This window comes from Odocoileus virginianus, chromosome 16, assembly GCF_023699985.2.
Source record: "Odocoileus virginianus isolate 20LAN1187 ecotype Illinois chromosome 16, Ovbor_1.2, whole genome shotgun sequence".
NCBI lineage: Eukaryota > Metazoa > Chordata > Mammalia > Artiodactyla > Cervidae > Odocoileus > Odocoileus virginianus.
This window is the reverse complement of record NC_069689.1, coordinates 20,919,829-20,937,026: the sequence shown is the minus strand read 5'-3', so window position 1 is coordinate 20,937,026 and position 17,198 is coordinate 20,919,829. Positions and strand designations below refer to the sequence as shown.

The 17,198-nt window shown below is 39.2% G+C and overlaps 1 protein-coding gene and 1 non-coding gene across 3 annotated transcripts in view; one reads left to right on the top strand and one right to left on the bottom strand.

Annotated features, from left to right (window-relative positions):
• The window catches only part of TP53BP1 (tumor protein p53 binding protein 1), a 90,819-nt gene that overhangs the window by 69,667 nt on the left and 3,954 nt on the right, over window positions 1–17,198 (bottom strand). The window lies entirely within an intron of this gene.
• On the top strand, window positions 4,731–4,838 carry LOC139038896 (U6 spliceosomal RNA). The gene has a single exon (XR_011492028.1). It is a non-coding gene; the product is annotated as a U6 spliceosomal RNA (small nuclear RNA).

The window sequence follows — 17,198 nt, the reverse complement described above, 5'->3', positions numbered from 1 at the left end:
ACTTTCACCCCAGACTCAGAATGACTTAAGCACAGTCCAACCATGATTCTCCAATCCTGGAAAATACCCAACACTTGATAAAGGCTAAGCTGAAGTGGAGCTTCATATCAACCAATCTTCTCCCTGCTGTTATAAATTACATTGATCATATTTTCCAGACAAAAATCAAAGCATGTCATCTGCGTATATGTTACTCGTGGGAACAAAAGGACAGACTCTTTGAAATAAAACTGTCCTAAAAAATCTAGAATCTATTGTTGCTATAACTAGAACATAATTAGGGTCCCCAGAATGTTTTATTAGTGGAGCAAAAATGGAAAGAAGCATACAGAGACATATCCCACCTCTTAATCCCCAAATCCTTTATAAGTGACTCCTGTCTTCCCTCCTACTCCTAGTGTAGCAGAAGACCAGTGACCAAATAAATGCAGTCCTACAAGAACCAGGTAAGGTCAACATTGACTACATAGACAGACAAAGTGAATTCATCTGAGAGGGCACAAACAATCATGTCCTGTTGTATGCAAATTTTGACCTTGATTCCCATAAAAATTCTCCATAGTCACTATATTTTGGGTCTTTTTTGTCCTGCTGTTGCATCTTCCATCTCCCAGCAAGACATAAATAGGTAGACTTTCTTTATTCTTTGACAAACAACTGTATGTGTTTGTGAAAACTTATAAAACTGTACTAAAAAGGGTAAATAAACTTCAATAAGCATGGCTTCCCAGGTGACCCCGTAGTAAAGAATTTGCCTGCCAATGAAGGAGATGCAAGAGATATGGGTTCGATCCCTGGAGAAGGAAATGGGACCCAACTCCCGTATTCTTACCTAGAAAATTCCATGAACAAGGAGCCTGCTGGGCTACACCCCATGTGGTTGCAAAGAGTCTAACACAACTGAGCACAAACGTGGCTAAAAATAGATAAATGAGCCTGAGCCATTCCCATTACCAAATAAAACAAGAGCTTTTTTAAAAAGAACTGTGAATTCCTTGTTAAGCAGGATGATAATTAAATTAATCATTAAATTGCCCAAAGAGATCAGAAAATGCAGGCAGGATGATTACCCACTGAGGCTGTGACTGATCACACTTAACATGAGCCAAAGGCCTTTATTGACTCTTAGACTGAAAACGACCATCAGCATATGTGCCTGTCTACAGGTGCATCTTTACCTAAGCAACCCCCAAGAAATCTAATCTACCTCTAAAGTGCTCCCAAACAAGAAAATTCCATCAGACTCCCTGTTAAGTCACTTTAAAGTTTAACAAAACTCATTGTCAGAAATTTTTCTTTTTTTATTATTTTTTATTATAGAAATTTTTCTTTTAATCATCTAAATTTTTTATTCTAGAACTTAGAGCCATTTTCACTCAGATTGTCCTTAATTGGTAATTTTAAAACCTGGACCTCTAAGTCCTGGTTTTTTTTAATTTTAAATTTAAATTTTAAAACCTGGACTTCTAAGACTAGGATCATCTCAGCTGGCCCAATAATTCCACCAATCAAACAATGAGCATAAATGTTACATAATGAGCTTGATAGTCTTTTCCTGAGGACTCCTCACAGACTTCTCTAAGCAAAAGAACCCTAAATGGTTTAATCCTACCTCACAGACACTATTCACCAGCCTTTATATTTGCTTCATGGTTTTCCCTGAAGCTCAGCAGCAGAGAACTTTACTGAAGATAAGTAAATTTAATGATAAACTAAAACATATCCCTTTTAAACTGCAATATTAAATTATTACAAACTAACTTACATTTAACATATATTGATTGACCTCTAGGCTGTCTTCTGTTGCACTTGGACTTATACAGTCATATCCAGGCATATACCAATAATATTGATATAATTAATAACTGTATTACATTTTTACTGTGTGTCCAGTATGTGCTCTGTTTTACATTCACTATCTCACCTAAAAGCTTCATAACTCTGAGGGTTACAGATGAGGACACTCAAAATTAGAGAGAGAACATAATTTGCACGATGTCTCACAATCTGTGAGAACCCAGTCTAACCTCAGACATTTTATATATCAGATCTACATATATATATTTTATATATATTTATGTCTGATTTATATATACATGATTGAGGAGGAACAGTTAACAGAGAAATGGCAAAAGAGTTAATACAAAACTTTTTCATTTTAAGAATGCATTTTTATTTGAGTACTAAATATGGGTATCCCTAGTGTCCTAGAAATTCATAATAATTAAAATAATATGTAGAGAAAAATGATACGGAGAAAACTGAAAAGTTGTCAACTTCCCGCCCTTATGAAGAAATTAAGTCAACAAAGAGGCGATGATCAAAATGTGAAAGCAAATTGCCTAAGGTAGTCAATAATTGCTTCTGATATATTAACTTCTTAACACCAGGCTGATATGATTAATGGGCCATGCAACCCCTGCAGCGGAAGCAATTTTAACTGGTCTGTATCATCACTACAGAAAGTCCTCCTGTTAATTTTAAGGAAGTTTTGTGTTTTTTTGAAGTTTCAGTTCAGTTCAGTTGCTCAGTCGTGTCCGACTTTTTGTGACCACATGAATCGCAGCACGCCAGGCCTCCCTGTCCATCACCAACTCCCGGAGTTTACTCAAACTCATGCAGAAAAGTTACAACAAGAGTGTAATTAAAAAATAACAGTATAATGATCTCTCATAAACCCTTTCACCTAGATTCACATTTTGTTAATATTTTGCCACATGGCTCCTATTTATTTTTTTAATTGTGGTAAAATATGTATAGCATGAAATTTACCACTTTAAGCACTTTTAAAGGTACAGTTTAGTGACATTAAGTACACTGATGTACAACCATCACCACTATCCATCTCCAGAACTTCTTTAACCTCCCAAACTGAAACTCTTATCCATTCAACACTTACTTCCCCATTCCCCTCTCCCTCCAGCCCTTGGCGATCACCATGCTACTTTCTGTCTCTATGAATCTGACTATTCTAGGTACTTCATACAAATGGAATCATACAATATTTGTCTTTTTGTGTCTGGCTTATTTCACTTAGCAAAATGTCCTCAATGTACATCCATGTTGTAATTTTAATAGCAGGTGTTAGAATTTCCTTCCTTTTTAGGCCTGAATAATATTCCATTGTAGGTTCGGTTCAGTTCAGTTCAGTCGCTCAGCCATGTCCAACTCTTTGCGACGCCATGAACTGCAGCATGCCAGGCCTCCCTGTCCACCACCATCTCCCAGAATCCACCCAAACCCATGTCCATTGAGTCAGTGATGCCATCCAACCATCTCATCCTCTGTCGCCCCCTTCTCCCCCTGCCCTCAATCTTTCCCAGCATCAGGGTCTTTTCAAATGAGTCAGCTCTTCGCATCAGGTGACCAAAGTATCGGAGTTTCAACTTCAACATCAGTCCTTCCAATGAACACCCAGGGATGATCTCCTTTAGGATGGACTGGTTGGATCTCCTTGCAGTCCAAGGGACTCTCAAGAGTCTTCTCCAACACCACAGTTCAAAAACATCAATTCTTCTGCCCTCAGCTTTCTTTATAGTCCAACTGTCACATCCATACATGACTACTGGAAAAACCATAGCCTTGACTAGACAGACCTTTGTTGGCAAAGTAATGTCTCTGCTTTTTAATATGCTGTCTAGGTTGGTCATAACTTTCCTTCCAGGGAGTAAGCATCTTTTAATTTCATGGACTGGACATGGAACAACAGACTGGTTCCAAATAGGAAAAAGAATACATCAAGGCTGTATATTGTCACCCTATTTATTTAACTTATATGCAGAGTACATCATAAGAAATGCTGGGCTGGAGGAAGCACAAGCTGGAATCAAGATTGCCAGGAGAAATATCAATAACCTCAGATATGCAAATAACACCACCCTTATGGCAGAAAGTGAAGAACTAAAGAGCTTCTTGATGAAAGTGAAAGAGGAGAGTGAAAAAGTTGGCTTAAAGCTCAACATTCAGAAAACTAAGATCATGGCATCCGGTCCCATCACTTCATGGCAAATAGATGGGGAGACAGTGGCTGACTTTATTTTTTTGGACTCCAAAATCACTGCAGATGGTGATTGCAGCCATGAAATTAAAAGACACTTACTCCATTGTAGGTATGTATCACATTTTATCATCCTTGTTCATTTTAACCCCCTTTTCAAGCTTTTCCAGAACTCCAACTTTGCCACACCCAAGTACAGATGATGCCCTGAAGGCATATTAGCAGACTCCCACCAAGGCAGCCACCTCTTCCAGGTTGTTTAATTTTCCCGCTGACCAGTTAGCTGTAGGCGCTCTTATTGGCCTGGGTCTTTCAAACACACGATATGAAGCACAATTGTGGCTTCAGAATTAGCTGCAATTTCCTTCCTTCCACCTGTTGAGCCCAAACTGCTTAATTCCACCAGAAGCTGCTTATCTGGAAACAGAGAGGTAGAAGCAGGAAGCTGTGGGATGAGGGGGGAATGAAATGGAATCCTCACCTACTTGAACACTGACAGGGCTTGCCATGGTCCCTTCTCTGGCTTGTTCCCTCTCCTTATAGAAGCGTTCAAATCACCACATCCTGGCAGTATCTCCCCTCTATTCTTCTACCAAGCTCCAGACCTTTCTTCTCTCCTTGCCCTCCAAATTCTACTTTCTCCATACTTATAACTCCATATCCTTTACAATCTGGGTTTAATCCCCACAAATCTAGTACCTGGAACAAAGCAGTTACTCTAAAACTGTGAATAGTGCTCACTTCGGCATCACATATACTAAAAATTGGAACGATACAGAGAAGATTAGCATGGCCCCTGCTCAAGGATGACATGCAAATTCGTGAAGCGTTCCATATTTTTCTAGATGCCCATCAGCAGACGAATGGAGAAGGAAGCTGTGGTACATATACACCATGGAATATTACTCAGCCATTAAAAAGAATTCATTTGAATCAGTTCTAATGAGATGGATGAAACTGGAGCCCATTATACACAGTGAAGTAAGCCAGAAAGATAAAGACCATTACAGTATACTAACACATATATATGGAATTTAGAAAGATGGTAACGGTAACCCTATATGCAAAACAGAAAAAGAGACAGATGTATAGAACAGAATTTTGGACTCTGTGGGAGAAGGCGAGGGTGGGATGTTTCAAGAGAACAGCATTGAAACGTGTATATTATATAGGGTGAAACAGATCACCAGCCCAGGCTGGATGCATGAGACAAGTGCTCGGGCCTGGTGCACTGGGAAGACCCAGAGGGATCGGGTTGAGAGGGAGGTGGGAGGGGGGGATCGGGATGGGGAATACATGTAAATCCATGGCTAATTCATTTCAATGTGTGACAAAAACCACTACAATATTGTAAAGTAATTAGCCTCCAACTAATAAAAATAAATGAAAAAATAAATAAATAAAAATTAAAAAAATAAAACTGTGAATAACTGATTCTGAAATTTTCTTGTCAAGTCACCTCATTAGCTTTGGTCTCTATCATGTTTGATGGTGTTGCTGATTCCCTCCTCTTTAAAATTCTCATCCTGTAAACAACCTAAATGCAGACTAACAATGGATGAATGGATAATAAGGAAAAAAATGTTAGGTAGACAGAGAGATAGAATGCCATTAAAAAAAAGATGCAATCTTGCCATTTATGACAACATGGCTAGACCTTGAGGGTATTATGATAAGTGAAGTAAGTCAGATGGAGAAAGACAAATACCATATGATTTTAGTCATACGTGGGACAAATAAAAAATAAGTGAACAAATAAACAAATCAAACAAACATGTAAATACAGAGAACAGAATAGTGGTCAGCACAGGGGAAGGGGTTGGGTGAAGACAAAGTGGCTAAGAGGGTCAACTCTATAATGATAGATGGAAACTAGGCTTCCCTGGTGGCTCAGGCTCTGAAGAATCTGCCTGCAATGCGGGAGACCTGGGTTTGATCCCTGGGTTGGGAAGATCCCCTGGAGGAGGCCATGGCAACCCATTTCAGTATTCTTGCCTGGAGAATCACCACGGACAGAGGAGCCCAGGAAATAGTCTCTGTTCATGGGATTTCCCACACAAGAATGCTGGAGTGGGTTGCCATGCCCTCCTCCAGGGGATCTTTCCAACCCAGAGATTGAACCCAGGTCTCCCACATTGCAGGCAGATTCTTTACCATCTGAGCCACCAGGGAAGCCCAAGAAATTAACTATTTTCAAAATTAAGTCACTGTAGCAAAAACTGAAGCCCCAAAATGGAAGAATGCTAAATGTCATCTTATCCTAAAGAGCTCAATAACTATAAGACACCATAAAAGTGCTATAGAAATGCATAGGAGGGAGAAATCTAAAGAAAGAATTTTAGTCATGTGGTTACAATGAATATTTAGTGAGCATTTACTGTATTCTAGGAGCCTGGCAGGCTATGGGGTTGCAAAGAGTCAGACACGACTGAAGCGACTTAGCACACACACATGAGCTCTGTTAACTCTCACTCCTTGCTTTATCTCATCCAGTCTCATACTGTAACTACCATTTATATACCAGTGACTCCCAACTTTATATCTCCAGCCCAGACCTCTTTCCCAAATCCTGAACCTACACTTAACAGCCTAGTCAATATCTCCATTTAGATTCCAACTGACATCTCAAACTTGACATGCTTAAAACTGAATTCATTCTATCGAATCTGCTCCACTTGCAGCCTTTCCCATCTCAGTTGATGACAACTTCAACCTTCCTGCTGTTTATAACAAAAAGCTTGGAGATACTCTTTTTTAACAGGAAGTTAAAAAATAATATATGTACTTATCATCCAATTTCAACAATTATCAACAAATGCCTAATTGTAAAAAATTATTTTATTGAAGTACAGTTGATTTACATGTTAATTCCTACTGTACAGCAAAGTGATTCCATTATACATATATATATATTTTTTCATATTCTTTTCCATGTAATTTAATCATAGGATATCAAATATGCATTTCCCTCTGCTATACAGTATAAGACCTTGTTTATCCATTCTATACATTATAGTTTGCACCTGCTGCTGCTAAGTCACTTCAGTCGTGTCCAACTCTGTGCAACCCCATAGAAGGCAGCCCACCAGGCTCCCCCGTCCCTGGGATTCTCCAGGCAAGAACACTGGAGTGGGTTGCCATTTCCTTCTCCAGTGCATGAAAGTGAAAAGTGAAAAAAAAAAAAGTGAAAATGAAGTCACTCAGTCGGGTCCAACTCTTAGCGACCCCATAGACTGCAGCCTACAAGGCTCCCCCATCCAATGGGATTTGCCAAGCAAGAGTACTGGAGTGGGTTGCTATTGCCTTCTCTGCTACTAATCCGAAATTCCCAAATTTATCCCTCTCCCATCTCCCCTTCTCCTTGGCTACCACATTCTTTATGTCTGTGAGTCTATTTTGTAGGTAAGTTCTTTGTATCACATTTTAGATTCCACATGTAAGTGATATCATATAGCATTTGTCTTTCTGACTTACTTCACTAAATAATCTCTAGGTCCATCCATGTTGCTGCAAGTAGCATTACTTCATTCTTTTCTATTACTGAGTAGTGTTCCATACATGTACCACATCTTAACCCATTCACCTGTTGATGACCTTTGGGTTGCTTCCATGTCTTTACTATTGTAAATAGGGCAGCAGTGAGCATTGAGGTGCATGTGTCTTTCTGAATTATAGTTTTGTGCAGATATATGCCCAGGAGTGAGATTGCAGGATCATACAACAACTCTAGTTTTAGTTTTTTGAGGAAACGCCATACTGTTTTTCATAGTGGCTTCCACACTTTACATTTCCACCAACAGTGTAGGAGGGTTCCCTTTTCTCCACGCCCTCTCCAGCAAATAAATGCTCAATCTTTTCAACTATATCCCCACCCACTTATGCCCAAATGATCATTTATAAGAAAATCCCAGATATCATAAAACTTCATCCATAAATATTTATATGTGTGTTACAGAGACTCTTTTAAACATAACAACATAATTAACACACCCAAAGAAAATTAACAGTAATTTTTTAATGTTATCAAATGTATAGGGTTTAAGTTTCTCCAACTGTCTCATAATTTTCTTTTACAATTCCAAACAAGATTTGTACATTGCATTTGGATGACACTATCTTAGGCCTCTTTTAATCTGTAAGTTTGTCTCTTTCTTATTTCCTGCAATTTATTTGTTGATGAAACCACATCAATTTGTTCTGTAAAATTTCCAACTTTGTGGATTTTTCTTATTGCGTCCCTGTGATGTCATTTACGGTATTTTCCTTTTTAGTTTTTATAAATGGACAGAGATGTATGCTTGTTCATATTTATGTTCCTTTTTTTGGCAAGAATAACTTGTATCATAAACTTCCTATTGCATCTCATCAAGAAGTATATATTAATAACATTTGGTTTAATGTATTTTTGTTCTGTTACAATTGACCATCAGGTTCAAATATTACCACCTTTTTACTTGATAGTTTAGCAGTCATTGATAATCATAACCAAGGTGCATTATTTCACTAGGGGCTGTAAAAAAGTGATATTCTAATATTAACATACTACCTTCATTTATTAGCTGGAATTCTTCTATAAATAAGAACTTATAGAATAGTCAAGTATTTGAACATTTAGAACTGTCAAGTATTTGATTAGTGAGGGAAAGGCAGGGCTTCCCTCATAGCTTAGTTGATAAAGAATCCACCAGCAATGTGGGAGATCCCGGTTCAATTCCTTGATCAGGAAGATCCCCTGGGAAAGGGATAAGCTACCTGCTCCAGTATTCTTGGGCTTCCCTTGTGGCTCAGCTGGTAAAGAATCTGCCCGCAATGCGGGAGACCTGGGTTTGATCTCTGGGTTGGGAAGATCCCCTGGAGAAGGGAAAGGCTACCTACTCCAGTATTTTGGCCTGGAGAATTCCATGGACTGTATAGTCCATGGGGACACAAAGAGTCGGACATGACTGGGCGGCTTTCACTTCACTTCAGGGAAAGGCAGGACAAATGTTTCTTTCCTTTGATTTACTAGTTTTCAAAATAATAAGTTGAAGCTCTCCATGTAATATAGTTCTCTAAATAATGAGGTTTCCAGCATACCCCAAAGATTACTTTAGAGAGTTTTGTTTTTAGTATCACTATTAACTGTAGTTTTTAACACATTTGGTGTGCTTCAAACCACTGCAATTATTGTTCATTTTGAAATGCATTACTGTCCCATCTTTGGACATGGAAGTCCTCTCAGATTAGCTCCAAAGTTCTTTTGACATGATTTCAGTACTCTTGAATGGCTTTCTTGCTTTCTTGTATAACAAGATGTTCCAGGTTCATCTTGTTTATTTCCTGCCACAGATCTAGAATCGGATGTTTCTCTAAGAAGCCTTGGTTCATTTAGTAGTAAATGGTATTTAAAGAGTACAATTTGGACCGTTGGACTACTTACTGCTACTGAGTTGATCACTGTTTGGTTTTTTCTAACTAAATCTTAGGGTTTCAGGGGTTTTTATCCAACTTTTTTGATTCTACATCTGTATCTCTTTTTAGTATATTCAACAACTTGATTCCTAATAACGTTAGCACAATTTATTTTATTCCATCACATCTATAAAATTGCTTTCAAAAAACTTCCAATATTATTACTAATAAGATGACTAATGAAAAGAGTTTAACATTTTTTGCAGTTTCTTTCTTTCCTTAGAGTATATCCCATAAAAATGTATACTTAAGATATATGCTACAACATGGATGAATCCTGAGGACATTATGCTAAGTGACATAAGACAGTCACACACACAAAAAAAAATACTGTGTGATTCCACTTATACAAGGCATTTAGAATAGTCAAAATCAGAGACACAGAAAGTCAAATGGTGGTTACCAGGGACTAGTGGAGAATTGGGAGTTACTATTTAATGCATATATTGAGTTTCAGTTTCACAAGATAAAAAGTAGTGTGGAGGCTATGGCCATACCTTCCTGAGTGTGCCTGATCTCACCTGATCTCAGAGGCTAAGCAGGGTTGGATCTGATTAACACAGGGATGGGAGACCACCTGGGAATATTGACTACTGTAGGTTTAAAAAAGATGGTGGGGCTCTGGAGACGAATGGTGGTGATAGTTCCACAACATGACCATATCAATATCACTGAACTATACAATTAAAATGATTAAAATAGTAAATTCTACATGCATTTTACCACAATAAAATTTTGTGAAAAAACGTGCAGTTAAACTACCATATTTTAAAGTCATCTGAAAGAATTCCACCAATTTAATACAGAGGTTAATTTATTTCACTTTGATTTTTATTTTTAGTGATTTCTTATTTTTTTATTGAGGTAAAATTTAAATACAGTGAAATGTGAAGCTTTTTTTTTTGCAAAGCTCTTAGTTTTGCAAAACTATTTGATATTTGATGAGTTTTGATAAACATATATATCTATTAAACTTACATACCAATCAAGATATAAAAATATCTTCCTCCAGAGAGTTTTTCATGGCAAATATATTCTAATTTTTATCACTATGTATTAGTTTTGCCTCAACAATTTTACATAAAGGTAATCATACAGGGAAGGGCTTCCCTGTGGCTCAGACTGTAAAGAATCCGCCTGCAATGTGGGAGACCTGGGTTCAATTCCGGGGTTGGGAAGATTCCCTGGAGGAGGGCATGGCAACCCACTCCAGTATTCTTGCTTGAAGAATGTCCATGGACAGAGGAGATACCTAGCAGACTATATAGTCCATGGGGTTGCAAAGAGTCAGACACAACTGAGAGACTTATCAAACAATCAGACAGTATGTGGTCTTTTGCATGCATCTTCTTTGCTCAATACAACATGTTTGAGATTCATATGTGTTGTTGACATATCTGCTCTGCAGTATTCTATTGTATACATGTTCCACAGTTTATCAATTTACCTGTTGATGGATCTTTGGGTCATGTGGACCACTATAAATAAAGCTCCTATGAACATTCATAAATAAGTCTTTTTGGGAACATACATTTTCATTTCTCTTGGGCTGATATCCAGGAGTGGAACTGCTGCAGTTAAACAAACTGCATTTCTTTAACTTTTGAGAGAGAAATGACAAACAGCTTTCCAAAATGGTTGTATAATTTTATACTCTCACTAACAACATGTCAGAGCTTCAGGTGCTGCACATTCTCACTAATGTTTGGTATTGGTAATGTGACGTGGTATCTCATTGTGTTTTTCAGTAAATTTTATATATCATTTATGTCCAACAAAGTGTACCTATTTTAAGTGTAGAGTTTGATAAACTCAACAAATGTATATATGTGTATAACCACTACCATAATCAAGTACAGAACATTTTCATCACCCCAAAAGTTTCCTTGTGTCCCCTTTGCAATCAGTTCCCATCCCCTCTCCAGCATCAGGAAACACTTATTTGCCTTCTATCACTGTAGATAAGCTTTGCCCATTTTAGAACTCCACAAAAACTTATTCATGCAGTAGGTACTCACAGTGACCATGAATATGCACTACTTAAATCTTCTTTCAGAGAGTATATTTGGTTGATGAACCCACCTGCTGCCACTCTGGATCTATCCCACATTTGCACCAAAGCCACACTTCCTTAGACTGATCCCAGCCAGTGCCAGACAAGAGCAGGGCTACAAAGTCAGGCCTAATCCTGTGATTAAAAAAATTCTTCCAACAGGTCCTTTGACTTGAAGACTCTTCATCAGCCTGACCAAACCTTTCTTGAACCTATGCTGCACCTCACTTCAAACACTTTGTAATAAAAAGGCATTGTAGCTCTCTCCTTACTTTCTGGCTCTGGGAGAGGACAGCTGCCGTGTCATGAGGACACTCAAGTAGACCAATGGAGAGTTCTACATGGTGAGGAGCTGAGCTTTCCTGCAAATAGCTGTTCGAATAAGCCATCTTGGAAGCAGATCATCCAGTCTCAGTCAAGCCTTCAGATTACTGTAACCCCAATTGACATCTTGACTACAACCTCATGGTTGTAGGACTACAATCCTAAGCCAAAACCACTCACCTAATTTGCTCCTCGATTGCAGATCCTTAGAGACTGTGTGAGTGTTACCTTGGTGGTCTAGTGGTTAAGAATGCACCTGCCAATTCAGGAGACACAAGTTCGATCCCTGGTCCCAGAAGATCCCACATGCTGCGGAGCAACTAAGCCCGTGTGCCGCGACTATTGAGCCTGTGCTCTGCAACAAGAGAAGCCACTGCAATCAGAAGTCCGGGCACAGTGATAAAGAATAGACTGCTCCCCCCTCTCCCCTGCTCACCGAAACTAGAGAGAAAACACGCAGCGAGCAACAAAGACCCAGTGCAGCCAAAAATAAATAATCTTAAAAAAAAAAAACTATGTTAGATAATACATATTCATTGTTTTAGGCTGCCGAATTTTAGAGTAATTTGTTTGAAAACAATAGATAACCAATATTGTCCTTGTCTAGTCACTCAATCCTGTCTGACTCTTTTGCCATGCCATGGGCTGTAGCCCACCAGGCTCATCTGACCATGGTATTTCCCAGGCAAGAATACTGTAGTAGGTTGCCATTTCCTTCTCCAGGGGATCTTCCCAACCCCTGGAGAATTGAACCTGTGTCTTCTGTATGACAGGCAGATTCTTTACCACTGAGCAACTAGGGAAGCCAAAATAACCAATATACTCCCCTAACCAATCTCTTGCACATCTAACCACATCTTGGTATCTACTTCTCAGGAGACCAATACAACAGTCTTGTGTTTTCTTTCGTTTCAACATAATGTCTTTTTAAAATTTTTCATCTATGATGTGTATACTTGTAGTTCCTTTTATAACTGAGTAGTATTCTATTGCATGAACGTAACACAATTTTTTAATCTATTTTTTAATTGATGGTTGTGTTGTTTCCACGTTTTGGCTATTATGAATAAAGTTGCTATGAAAAACTGTCACGAATCTTTTTGTGAACATATATGTGTTAATTTTTCTGGGGTAAATGCCTAAGAATGAAATTTCTGTGTTATAGGATAAAGGTTTAGATTTATAAAAAGCTCCAAATACCGTTTATAAAGAAATTATAACACTTTATACTACTATTAGCTATATATGAGAGTTCTACATCCTTTCTAACATTTGGTATTACTGGTTTTTTAATTATTGCCATATTGTGAATAAGTAATGTTACACTGTAGGTTTATATAGATATAGTGTGTGTGCTGTGTGTGTGTGAGATGCCATGGGGCTTGTGGGATCTCAGTTCCCCAACCAGGTGTTGAATCCAGTGAAAGCCTGAAACCTAACCTCTAGGCCACAAGGAGACTTCTCACTAGTTTTAATTTGCATTTCCTTGGGACTAATGATATTAAATAGTTTTTTGTATACTTACTGGTCATTTGTAGGAGATTTTCTTTTAATGTATTCTGGAATAGGTTGTCAGATTGGTCATTTTTATTTGTTTCATACGTCTGTAAAACATTTATATGATTCTAATGTCAGAGACAGTACTTTGTCAACAAAGGTCTGTCTAGTCAAAGCTATGGTTTTTCCAGTAGTCATGTATGGATGTGAGAGTTGAACTATAAACAAAGCTGAGCGCTGAAGAATTGACACTTTTGAACTGTGGTGTTGGAGAAGACTCTTGAGAGTTCCTTGGATGGCAAGGAGATCCAACCAGCCCATCCTAAAGGAAATCAGTCCTGGGTGTTCATTGGAAGGACAGATGTTGAAGCTGAAACTCCAATATTTTGGCCACCTGATGTGAAGAGCTGACTCATGTGAAAAGACCCTGATGTTCAGGAGGAGAAGGGGATAACAGAGGATGAGATGGTTGGATGGCATCATGGACTCAATGGACATGAGTTTGGGTAAACTCCAGGAGTTGGTGATAGACACGGAGGCCTGGCGTGCTGCGGTTCATGGGGTCACAAAGAGTTGGACACGACTGAGCAACTACGCTGAACTGAATGTCAAATTTACAAAATAAGATAAAATTTTAATCTACCTTCCATCCCATCCCTGGCTGCCTTACAATCTGTTGCTCTTTCCTCCCAGAGGTAACTTTTTAAAAGTTTTTTGTATATCTTTGGAGTCACTATTTACCTTCTTTCTCTCTCACTCCCCATTCGATAAGGCAGGAAATCAGACTGGCTCTAGCTTTAAAATACTGTGTTTCTAATATCTCACCATCTTCACTGACCTTGCTCTGATCTGAGCTACATGGTTGCTCACCCAGGTAAAACTTGTTTACCACTTTATTATTTTTAACCAGGGCCCCTCAGACCCCCAGGTGTCAAAGGTCCTGGGGTGATCAGAGCCCAGAACTGGTCATGAAGAGAGTGGTTTCCCACTTTAAACCTTACAACCTTTACAGTCTATTCTTGGTACAGCAGCCCAAGTGATACTGTAAAAATCTGTCAAATCATATCACTCCTCTGTTTTTTTTATTATCTTTTTTCACTCCTCTGTTTAAAAGCCTGCATATGGGACTTCCCTGGTGGTCCAGTGGTTAAGAATCCACCTGCCAATGCAGGGAACACTGGTTCAATCCCTGGTCTGGGAAGATTCTACATGCAGCCTATTTCCTATTTCACTCAGAGTAAAAACCTAACAATGCCAACAAGGCCCTATGTGATCTGGCCTCTATTATTACCAATCTCATCTCCCATTTCTCTTTCACTCCTCTGCTCCAGGCACAGTGGGCTCCAGTTATGCCTTGAATGTAACAGGCATACTGCTACTTACAGACTTTGAATTGGCTATCTTCTCAGCCTACAAGAGTCTCTACCACATATCCGAATGACCAAACCCCCTTACTTCCTTTAAGTCTGCTTTAGTCTCATCTTAATAAGGCCCACCCTGACCAGCCCCTTTCAAATTGCAACCTTTCCTGCCACTTCACCATTCTTCCCCATCACCACACCCTGCTCCAGCATTCTCAGTCACCCTTACTTATCATGATGTTTTCTTTCCTGCCACAGCACTAATCACTTTCTGACATACTATATACCTATTTATTATTTATTACCTGTCCCCCCCCCCCCCCACTGGAACATAAGCTCCACAAGAGCAGGGACCTCTGTGTTTCATTTGCTGGCACACAGTACGTGCTCAATACACATCACTGAATGAATGACTTAAAAATGAATTCTGGGCATTCTGAGGGGAAAAGAGACAACCTGAACAGAAAGTATAAGAATGACTGCGGGAAAGGCAAATGACTCAGACTGACTAAATGAAGGGGATAATACAAGATATTTGGAGGAAGTATTGTTAGAAAAGGAAGTTAAGACATATGAGGAAGGATTGAGAACTGATAAAGAATTCCCTGGTGGCCTATTGGTTAAGAATCTGCCTGCCAGTGCAAAGGACATGGGTTAAATCCCTGGTCTGGGAAGATACCACATGCCACAGAGCAACTAAGCCTGTGTTTGCACAACTACTGAGCTCACAGGCCTAGAGGCCGGAGCCACAACTACTGAAGCCACCGCAGTGGCTTCTCACCACAGTGAGAAACCCACCCACTGCAATGAAGAGTAGCCCCGGTTCACACCAACTAGAGAAAGCCCAAGTGCAGCAACAAGACCCAGTACAACCCCCCCCCCCCCAAAAAAAAAAGGAAAAAGAACTGATGAGAAGACAAACTATTTCTGAGTTAACATATATGCTGAGTACATCATGAGAAATGCTGGGCTGGGTGAAGCACAAGATGGAATCAAAATTGCCAGGAGAAATATCAATAACCTCAGATATGCATATGACACCACCCTTATGGCAGAAAGAGAAGAACTACAGAGTGTCTTGCTGAAAGTGGAAGAGGAGAGTGAAAAAGCTGGCTTAAAACTCAACATTCAGAAAACTAAGATCATGGCATCTGGTATCATCACTTCATGGCAAATAGATGGAACAACAGTGGAAACAGTGAGAGACTTTATTTTGGGGGGCTCCAAAATCACTGCAGATGGTGATTGCAGCCATGAAATTAAAAGACACTTGCTCCTTGAAAGAAAAGTTACGACCAATCTAGGCAGCATGTTAAAAAGCAGAGACATTACTTTGCCAACAAAGGTCCATCTAGTGAAAGCTATGGTTTTTCTAGTAGTCATGTATGGGTGTGAGAGTTGAACTATAAAGAAAGCTGAGTGCAGAAGAATTGATGCTTTTGAACTGTGGTGTTGGAGAAGACTCTTGAGAGTCCCTTGGACAGCAAGGAGATCCAACCAGTCCATCCTAAAGGAAATCAGTCCTGAATAGTCATTGGAAGGACCGATGCTGAAGATGAAACTCCAATACTCTGGCCATCTGATGCGAAGAACTGACTCATTTGAAAAGACCTGATGCTGGGAAAGACTGAAGGTGGGAGGAGAAGGGGACGACAGAGGATGAGATGGTTGGATGGCATCACCGATTCAATGGACATGAGTTTTGATTAAACTCCAGGAGGTGGTGATGGACAGGGAAGTCTGGTGTGCTGCAGTCCATGGGGTGGCAGAGTCAGACACAACTGAGCAACTGAACTGTACTGAACTGAATGTTGTAAAGGTAACAATATTTCTGCAACCCAAGTACTCCTTGAAGGAAAGTGACTTTATTATTTGAAATCCTGAAAACATGATGCAAAATTTAATTCACACATAGGCATGGCCTCAAAACTAAGTAATACATTTTGCGCCTCTTTACCACCATCCTCTTCATCATCACATGAAAATCCTTAGAGATTTCTATAGTAAGAGCAACTTCATTCAGACTGAAGGAAAAGGTGGTTATCAGAGACCACAGCCAAACACTAACTTTCATTTTAGACACTAATCAAACAGAAAAGAGAAAATAATATCCATAAATGTTTCTTTTTTACTTTTGGAAATGACTTTCTTTAAGAGAAGAGTGTGGACAGCGAGGGAAGAAAAAGTGTCTTCATGGTCCTTTTGAATGCTCTGCACAGAGAGGGGAAACCCAGTGCCCTGATCTTCCCATTACTTAGTAAACAAATAATAATTAGGAAAATTATGCAACAAATGTTAATTGTGGGCTGCTTCTGTGTGCAAGATAGAGTAGTAATAAATGCAGACTTCTTCCCCATCTCAAACTTTTCAGAGATTATTTTTACTCTGCCTCATTAGAGGTTATTTCACTCAGTGCCTTTGCAGATAAACCATGCAAAGAGGTGACCGTATGGTTGCTGGTATGTATTATGACCCTAGTATTCTCCCCCAAAGCCAAGGATAAGCTTCTGACACA